This window comes from Rana temporaria, chromosome 13, assembly GCF_905171775.1.
Source record: "Rana temporaria chromosome 13, aRanTem1.1, whole genome shotgun sequence".
NCBI classification, from domain to species: Eukaryota; Metazoa; Chordata; class Amphibia; order Anura; family Ranidae; genus Rana; species Rana temporaria.
Window position 1 is genome coordinate 114,382,189 of NC_053501.1, and position 9,011 is coordinate 114,391,199.

A 9,011-nucleotide genomic window follows, 5' to 3' on the forward strand; every position below is an offset into this window, starting at 1 on the left:
ATAGGTGGCGTCACATCAGGTTGAGGTGGAATGCATGGCGAGTCTCTGGAGAGGACGGCGGAGCGGTTTCTTTACACACATAGAGGATGATTGAGCCGGTTGAGCTGACTGTGGTTGTATACAGACCGATTGAGCTGATGCCGGTCTAATCGGGTCATGTACTTTGCAAAGATCTCCCCCAACCCTTCCCGTCTTCCCTCCATTTGGTGTTCATTTAGAAACCCTCTGAAGTGCAACCATCAAAAAACGGCTCCCATTCACTTCAATGTATTCAAATAATATATTCCTAAAAATGTACTCAAATTTGAACTTTGGAAGATTCAGATCAATTTATGTTTTACCCAAATTCAAATCTCAGCACTACGGGTCTTTCCAGCAAGTATTTGTGTGATACATATAACCACTTGCTTACTGGGCACATATACCCCCCTCCTGCCCAGGTGAAATTTCAGCTTTTGGCACTGCGTCGCTTTAACTAACAATTGCGCGGTCGTGCGACGTGGCTCCCAAACAAAATTGACGTCCTTTTTTCCCCACAAGTAGAGCTTTCTTTTGGTGGTATTTGATCGCCTGTGCGCTATAAACAAAAAAGTGCGACAATTTTGAAAAGAATACAATATTTTTTACTTGTTGCTATAATAAATAACCCAATTTAAAGAAAAAATAAAACACATTTTTTTTTCTCAGTTTAGGCCGATATGTATTCTTCTACATATTTTTGGTAAAAAAAAAAATCCGCAATAAGCGACTGGTTTGCGCAAAAGTTATAGCGCCTACAAAATAGGGGACAGAATTATTATTTTTTATAATTTTTTTTTTTTTACTAGAAATGGCGGTGATCTGCGATTTTTATTGGGACTGCGACGTTATGGTGGACACATCGGACACTTTTGACACATTTTTGGCGCCATTCACATTTATACTGCGATCAGTGCTATAAATATGCACTAATTACTGTATAAATGTGACTGGCATTGAAGGGGTTAACACTAGGGGGTGAGGAAGGGGTTAAATGTGTGTCCTATATAGTGTTCTAACTGTAGGTGGAGGGGGGGTGACTGGGGAGGTGACCGATCTGTGTCCCTATGTACAAGGGACACAGATCGGTCTCCTCTCCAGAGACAGCACCGCTGTCTCTGTGTAAAATGGCAATGAGAGATGATCTCATATGTTTACATATGAGATCATCTCTCATTGGCCGCACAGATCGCATCGCCAACGGCCACTGTGATTGGTCGTTCGCGGCGATCTGTAATTGGCTGTGTCCAAGGGGCGGACGTCAATTGACGTCCACTTGGCTTTTCAGGTCCGCGCTGTAGCCGTCATTCGACTATAGCGCGGACCCCTAGTAGTTAAGTAAAATTTATTTAATCTCGGTTGTGTGTAAATGTAGATATCCCGCACTTTTTAAATAATCTTCTATCACTGCATTAATACAAAGCTATTAACATAATTATAATCAATGATCCAAACCCCTGCTTTCTCAGAAAATGATAAGACCAAAATTGTAGAAACAAAAGAAAATCGTACATTTTATTTTTTGTAGTATTTATGTGTCTATGATATATTATTCAGTGTCAGCTCTGTACTCACCAGACTCTCCCGCGTTCAAAGCTGAAAAGCCAAAATGCACTTTTTAGAAAATGTTATGTACAATACAGTAAAACAAATCTAATGCATTCCAATCATTTTCCCTTCCTTTCATTTTCACTTAGAAATTATACATTTTCTTTATAACAAAAACGTTAGAATCACAATTTTCTCAGATGACCAGAAGATTGGAACTGACGCTCTCTCTTAGGTGACAAGCTGTGGTTGAGTTAAGCAACCAGACTTAACTTTACCTCTACTCCAACGTGTAGGGATGACCCGAACACCCCCCCCCCCCCCTCGTTTGGTTAGCACCGGAACCTGCGAACACACCAGACGTTCGTGTGAACTTTAGAACCCCGTTAAAGTCTATGGGACTCGAACGTTTGAAATCTAAAGTGTTAATTTTAAAGGCTAATATGCAAGTTATTGTCCTAAAAAGTGTTTGGGGACCTGAGTCCTGCCCCAGGGGACATGTATCAATGGAAAAAAAAGTTTTAAAAACAACGTTTTTTCGGGAGCAGTGAATTTAATAATGCTAAAAGTGAAACAATAAAAGTGAAATATTCCTTTAAAGTTCGTACCTAGGGGGGGTGTAAAGTAAGCATGTGAAATAGCGCATGTTTCCCGTACTTAGAACTGTCCCTGCACAACTATTTACACTTCCTTCATGAAATGGTAGGGGTACAATGTACCCCATTACCAATTCATATAGGGGGGGCCAGGATCTGGGGTTCCCCTTTGTTAAAGGGGTCTTCCAGATTCTGATAATCCCCCCACCCGCAGACCCCCACAACCACCAACCAGGGGATGAGGCCCTTGTCCCCATCAACATGGGGACATCCTCCCCATGTTGAGGGCATGTGGCCTGGTATGGTTCAGGAGGGGGGGACTCTGCGGCCGGCCAGGTTACGTGCTCGGATAAGGGGTCTGGTGTGGATTTTTGGGGGAACTCCACGACATTTTTTTTTTAAATTTGGGGTGGAGTTCCCCTTAAAATCCACACCAGACTTGAAGGGTCTGGAATGGATATTTGGGGGGAACCCCACAACATTTCTTTTTTTTAAATTGATGGCGCGGTTCCCCTTAACCACTTAACGACCGCCGCATGTACATATACGTCGGCAAAATGGCACGGACAGGCAGAACGACATGCCCGTTGCTGCCTTTCCGCGGGTCGGGGGTCCGATCGGGACCCCCCCGGTACATGTGGCAGTCGGTAAGCCTCAGGGAGCGATCCGGGATGAGGGCACGGCTATTCGTTTCTAGCCGCCCCCTCGCGATCGCTCCCCGGAGCTGAAGAACTGGGAGAGTCGTATGTAAACACGGCTTCCCCGTGTCGCAGTCACGAAAAAAATCGCTGATCGCCGCCATTAGTAGTAAAAAAATAAAAAAAAATTTAAATGCAATACAACTATCACCTATTTTGTAAACGCTATAAATTTTGCGCAAACCAATCGCTTATTGCAATTTTTTACCAATTATAGGTAGAAGAATACGTATCGGCCTAAACTAAGGGAAAAAAAATTGATATATGTTTTTGGGGGATATTTATTATAGCAAAAAGTAAAAAATATTTAATTTTTTTCAAAATTGTCGCTCTATTTTTGTTTATAGCGCAAAAACTAAAAAACGCAGATGTGATCAAATACCACCAAAAGAAAGCTCTATTTGTGGGGAAAAAAGGACACCAATTTTGTTTGGGAGCCACGTCGCACGTCCGCGCAATTGTCTGTTAAAGCGACGCAGTCCCGAACTGTAAAAACACCTTGGGTCTTTAGCCAGCATATTGGTCCGGGGCTTAAGTGGTTAATGCCACACAGTAAGGTGCAGCTTTACAATTTGCTTCATTAGCAATCACTTTCTTACCCGTTTGAGGTACGGGTTTGTTTACTACTTATTAGCGCTGTTTTTTCAAAATCTTTTTTCGCTTGTCATTATGTGTTTCAGTCATTTTGTTCTCTTCCAATTTCAGTGAAAATGTATACAATTCTAACAAGAATATTGTTATGATCCCGATTTTCTCAAGTCAAAGGAACATTGGAACTGTCAGGCCCCGTACACACAACCGAGTTTCTCGGCAGAATTCAGCCAGAAACTCGATCGGAGCCGTATTCTGCCGAGAAACCCGGCCGTGTGTACACTTTCGGCCGAGGAAACCGACGAGGATCTCGTCGGGCCAAATAGAGAACATGTTCTCTATTTCCTCGTTAGTCAACGGGGAAACTTGGCTCGCCAAGATCCTCGGCGGCTTCACAAAGAACTCGACGAGCAAAACGATGTGTTTCGCCCGCCGAGTTCCTCGGACGTGTGTACGAGGCTTCACTCTTTCTTCACAAATACACATGGAAAAACTAAAGCATGGTTTGGTGAGGATGGATTAAGCAATCAGACCTTATATAGCCACTCCACAATAGTGTCCCATCAACTGCCCTCATATTCACCCCATAAGCCCCCTTTATAATAATAATTGGACAAGTTATATCACCCATCAGATCCTTCCATGCTTCCGTCATAACCTTCTTACCAAGACTCGTCTCTTATGACTTATGTATCCACCATCCAACCCCCCACCATCACTTTTATGAAGATCTTTTTTTTTTATCATCTTCAATCCTATTCAGTTCAAATCAATCAGCAATCAGACTTTGTATTATGTATTCTAGGGACGAAACAACTAATCAATTAATCGACAACGAATCGATTATGAAATTAAACGATTACTATTTTCAAAATTGATTAATCGGCCAGTAACATAATGGGTTTAAAAAAAAAAATGTAGCCCTTTATAGTTGAAAAAGCAAAAAAATCACTAATATTAGATATTAGATTAAAATACGAAAATCTTTGTACATTCGCTGAATGAAAGAATGTTGTTAGAAATGTTCTCTTGCTTTTAACATTCAGTTTTAAAATAAATGTAATTTCTGAACGAAAACCACATACACTGTCTGAAAATTCTTTTGACCGAGATGTTTTCTATTATTTCTAAACTTTCCCGTCACTGAGGTTGAAAACGAATGTCGATTTGACCCCACTGACGATTAAAAAATGGAAAGAAAGTTCTTAAAATAATTTATTATTTTTTTATTTTTTGAAGGAAGACGTTGTATGGCCAGCATATAATATATTACAGTTCTGGAAAGTTCTGTCTTTAACTATTTTTTTCTTTGAATAAAAAAATTTGATCTGAGTCTGATGATATTTATCAGATTCGCCCTCTAATAGTATATCCAGTATATCTATTCTGTCAATTATTCTCAGAGTGGATTAGAGATTTATCTCCCTAACCATATAGTTGGTAATTTATACAGTATTTATCACTTCATAGGGATATTTAAGAATAAATTGTCTTTTTTTTAAACTTTACATATTAACTAAATTATACACCACACTTTTTTAGGTTATTAACCGATTAATCGATGAATCGAAATAATAATCGGCCAACTAATCGATTATGAAAATAATCGTTAGTTGCAGCCCTAAGCCCTGGTTTACACTGGGTACGATTTGGAACGATTTGAGATGCAATTTGACATGTCAAATCGCATCTCAAATCGGTGGCATTTGCCGGCAATTGTCGGCAATGGCACTGTCCTAATCAGTGCGACGCCGCATCTGCGATTTCAAAAAGTAGTTCCTGTACTACTTTTTGCGATTTTGGGCCGCGATGTACATTAAATCGCGGCCGAAATCGCGGCAAAAAAACCCGCAGAATTCGCAGCAGTGTGAACCTAGGCTAATGTATTCACCATGTCCCTAAACCAGGTACCTTAATTCAGCTCCCTTATGGAGAGATCAGACCCCCCATCCCTCAAAAGCTGTATAAGATGAGGGATGGAGATAAAAGGCTGGGATCTACTGGGAAAGGGGGTATAACCTAAAAATAATATTTTAATGACATGAGACAAGGGGTACTCAGCAGAACAATGAGGACACCTACCCCTGTAGATGGGAACCTTCCAGCCTGTGTGACAAGACAGCGAACAGAGCTTACAATCAATACTTATAAAGCAGCACAAGTCAACAGATGCAAATATAATAAGCGTATCTTATGTAGAGCCTCCAACTGGTTCATAGAAATGAGATGATTTGTGTATTCCACATAATCTCAAAGAAAAGACACTCAACCAATACTCAGATAATATAAAGAATAAAAACTGTTCTACTTACACAGGAACACGATGGCGAGGAAGACAGACATGGTAGCCAAGACCTGAAAGCTATGCCGGTCTTTCTGAGAATCAGACGTTTTGACCTTCTTCTCACTTCCTGAGTGTTATTTATAGACATTTTACCAAAGTTAAAAACCAATGTCGTGAGAATGAAGTAGGTAGAATAACTTTAGCCAACCAGTCTAAACAAAACTCATATTACATATTAGGGTGGACAATGCTGGCCTTGTACTCGGTAGAGTTGGACCAAACACCCCCTTGTTCGGTTCACACCAAAACTCCCAAACAGAGAAAAAGTTCTCACCCGAACAGCAAACCCTATTAAAGTCTGTGGGACCCAAATTTGAAAAATAAAAAGTCCCTATTTTGAAGGCTTATAGGCATGTAATTGGCCATAAAAAGGGTATGGGGGACCGGGTACTGCCCTGGGGGACATGTATCAATGAAAATTTTAATCAGGAGAAATTATTTTAAAGTGCAACAATAAAACAAAAAAATCCTTTAAATATAGTGCCTGGGGGTCCCCTTAGTCTGCCTGTAAAGTGGTGATCTCTAACAGCCAGTTATTCACTATGCCATGATTGGGCAAAGCACCCCCATCAAATCATTCTCTGCAGCTATTACCTTTTGTACCACCACCCCCTCCCTTTAGAATGTAAGCTCTACAAGCCGGGCCCTCCTGTACCTTTTGTATTGAACTGTACTGTAATTGTGCTGTCCCCCCCTCTACATTGTAAAGCCCTGCATAAACTCTTGGCGCATTATAAATCGTGTATAATAATAATAACAAAATCTGGATGTATCATTAATATTTTTTTGGACTTTTATTTTTGTATTGCTTACACATAGCTGGAAGTTAAAAAGCTTCTTTATTTTAAAGTATTAAAAACGAAAGTGTTGTATACTCAGTTTTTAACAGAAAGGCTTTTTTATAGTAAAATAGACTTGGATGGCAATTTACAGCTTTCAGGTTTTATTGTCAAAGCCTAACTGAAGAAGCTGAAGTTAGAAGCTGATTGTCCACCATGCACATCTGCACCAGATTTGGAGTGCTCCAATTTTAATAAATCCCCCTTGTGTGTCTTTTCTTCCCTATAAGATTCTGCTAGAAATTGTCTTCTGATTGGACGATGAGACGCACATGCTCAGTTCAGTGTATATTCTGGGCATGCCTCAGTGGCAGGATGCAGTAACTCATGCACACATGAGCATCAACCCAAGTCAGCCTACCAAGTTAGCCAAACCTGAAGACAAGCAGGTGTAGATGACAGCTGTGGCAATGGAGAGACAAGGGAGATTATGGACATCAGGCCCCTTGGGTAATTTTGGCATGGGGTTCCCCTTAAAGTCCATACCAGACCTGAAGGGCCTGATATGGAATTTGGGGGGACCCCCACGCAATTGAATTTTTTATTTTGGTTCGGGGTACCCGTTAATATTCATACCAGACCCAAAGGGCCTGGTAATGGGCTGGGAAGGGGGGGCGTTTTTTTCAATGACCCAACAATTCATTATAGCTGCGAGCAGACTTTTTTCCTTTAGAAATGTAATTTTGTGCAGGGACTGTTCTAAACACGGGAAAAATGCGCCACTTTATAGGCATACTATAGACACCCCCCTAGGTACAAAGTTTAAAGGAATATTTCACTTTTATTGTTTCACTTTAAGCATTATTAAAATCACTCCTCTCGAAAAAAACGGCTGTTTTTAAAACTTTATTTTGCATTGGTACATGTCCCCTGGGGCAGGACCTGGGTCCCCAAACACTTTTTATGACAATAACTTGCATATTAACCTTTAAAATGAGCACTTTTGATTTCTCCCATAGACTTTTAGAGGGTGTTCGAATTTGCTGCAAACACCCCAAATTGTTCGCTATTTGGCGAACAGGCGAACACCCGATATTTGAGTGGAACTTACGTTCGACTCGAACATCGGGCTCTAATCATCATATTTGGTGTATTATTTAAATGGTTACATTTTTATGTATTGCTTGTTTTTTTTTTTTTTTTCAGACGTCTGACTAAGATTAATATTGACTTCTAGCTTTTTACCCTTTAGTTCAACCAGAACGTTTTTCAGATTCACAAAGTTTCATTGAGGTTGGCACTTTCATAGAAGTTCTTCCTCTTCTCTATCACTTCCACTGCCACTAAGTGAGGTCACGGGTGTATGAAGTACTAAGCTACCCATCACAAAAACCTCCATCACCAGCCACCGACACCACTTCCTCTGCCAGCTGGCTGCTTCTCCTTCTTGGGGACCCCCAGGCCACCAGAAATAGTGTCCTCAGTGGAAGATTTCCCCTCTATGCAATTTCACTCTCTACCTGTTCTGAGGCATACAATAAATAGCAGCTAGACTCAAAAATCAGTTTACTGCAGCAGATCAGGCAGCAATTGTGATTGGTTGCCAGAGGTTACAGCACACCATACCATTACTGCTCACTGACTAGTTGCTAGAAGTTACAGCGCACATTACGGCCCACTAATTAGTTGCTAAAAGTTACAGCACATAATTTATGCTTCCTGATTGGTTGCAAGAGATTACTGCACATCATTACCTCTCACTGATTGGTTGTAAGCAGTTACTGCACATCATTATTACTTCCAGATTGGTTGCTAGAATATACAGCGAATCATTACTAATTACTGATTGGTTGCTAAAAGGGTCAGGAACTTTTTTCCACATTTCTAGCGCCGCATAGAGCAGCCCAATGAAATGAATAGTCTGCTCTACACACAACATACATCTTTATCCACCCCATCAGTATATCTTTGCATCCTAAATCCCCCTGCTAACCCCTGCACCCCAAACCACCCCCATTCTCTCAACTCAAACCACCTCCACCTTAAAGCCTCCTCTGCTCTGCTCTGCTCTGCTGTGCACCCACCGTCTTTACCTCTGCACATCCCCTCCTTGCACACCTGTGTACCCCAAACTCAAATTCCTTATTTTCCTACCTCTTCACACCACACACCAACCCTCCCCCCACACACACCCTTTGCTTACCTTTGCAGAGCAACCTTATAGTAGACTCAAAGATGACCACAGTTGACCACAGTTGCAGGCAGTGGGCACTGGGCAGCATTCAGCAGAGGTGATGGGACCTAAGGGGGGCATCATATCCATATGAATACCAACACTATTTACACATCAATGACTCCACTATTTACTTGTGAATGCTGACACGTGAATCATCTGTACACTGCAATAGGGCAAAGCTGAGCAGCTTTAGTGACGGCA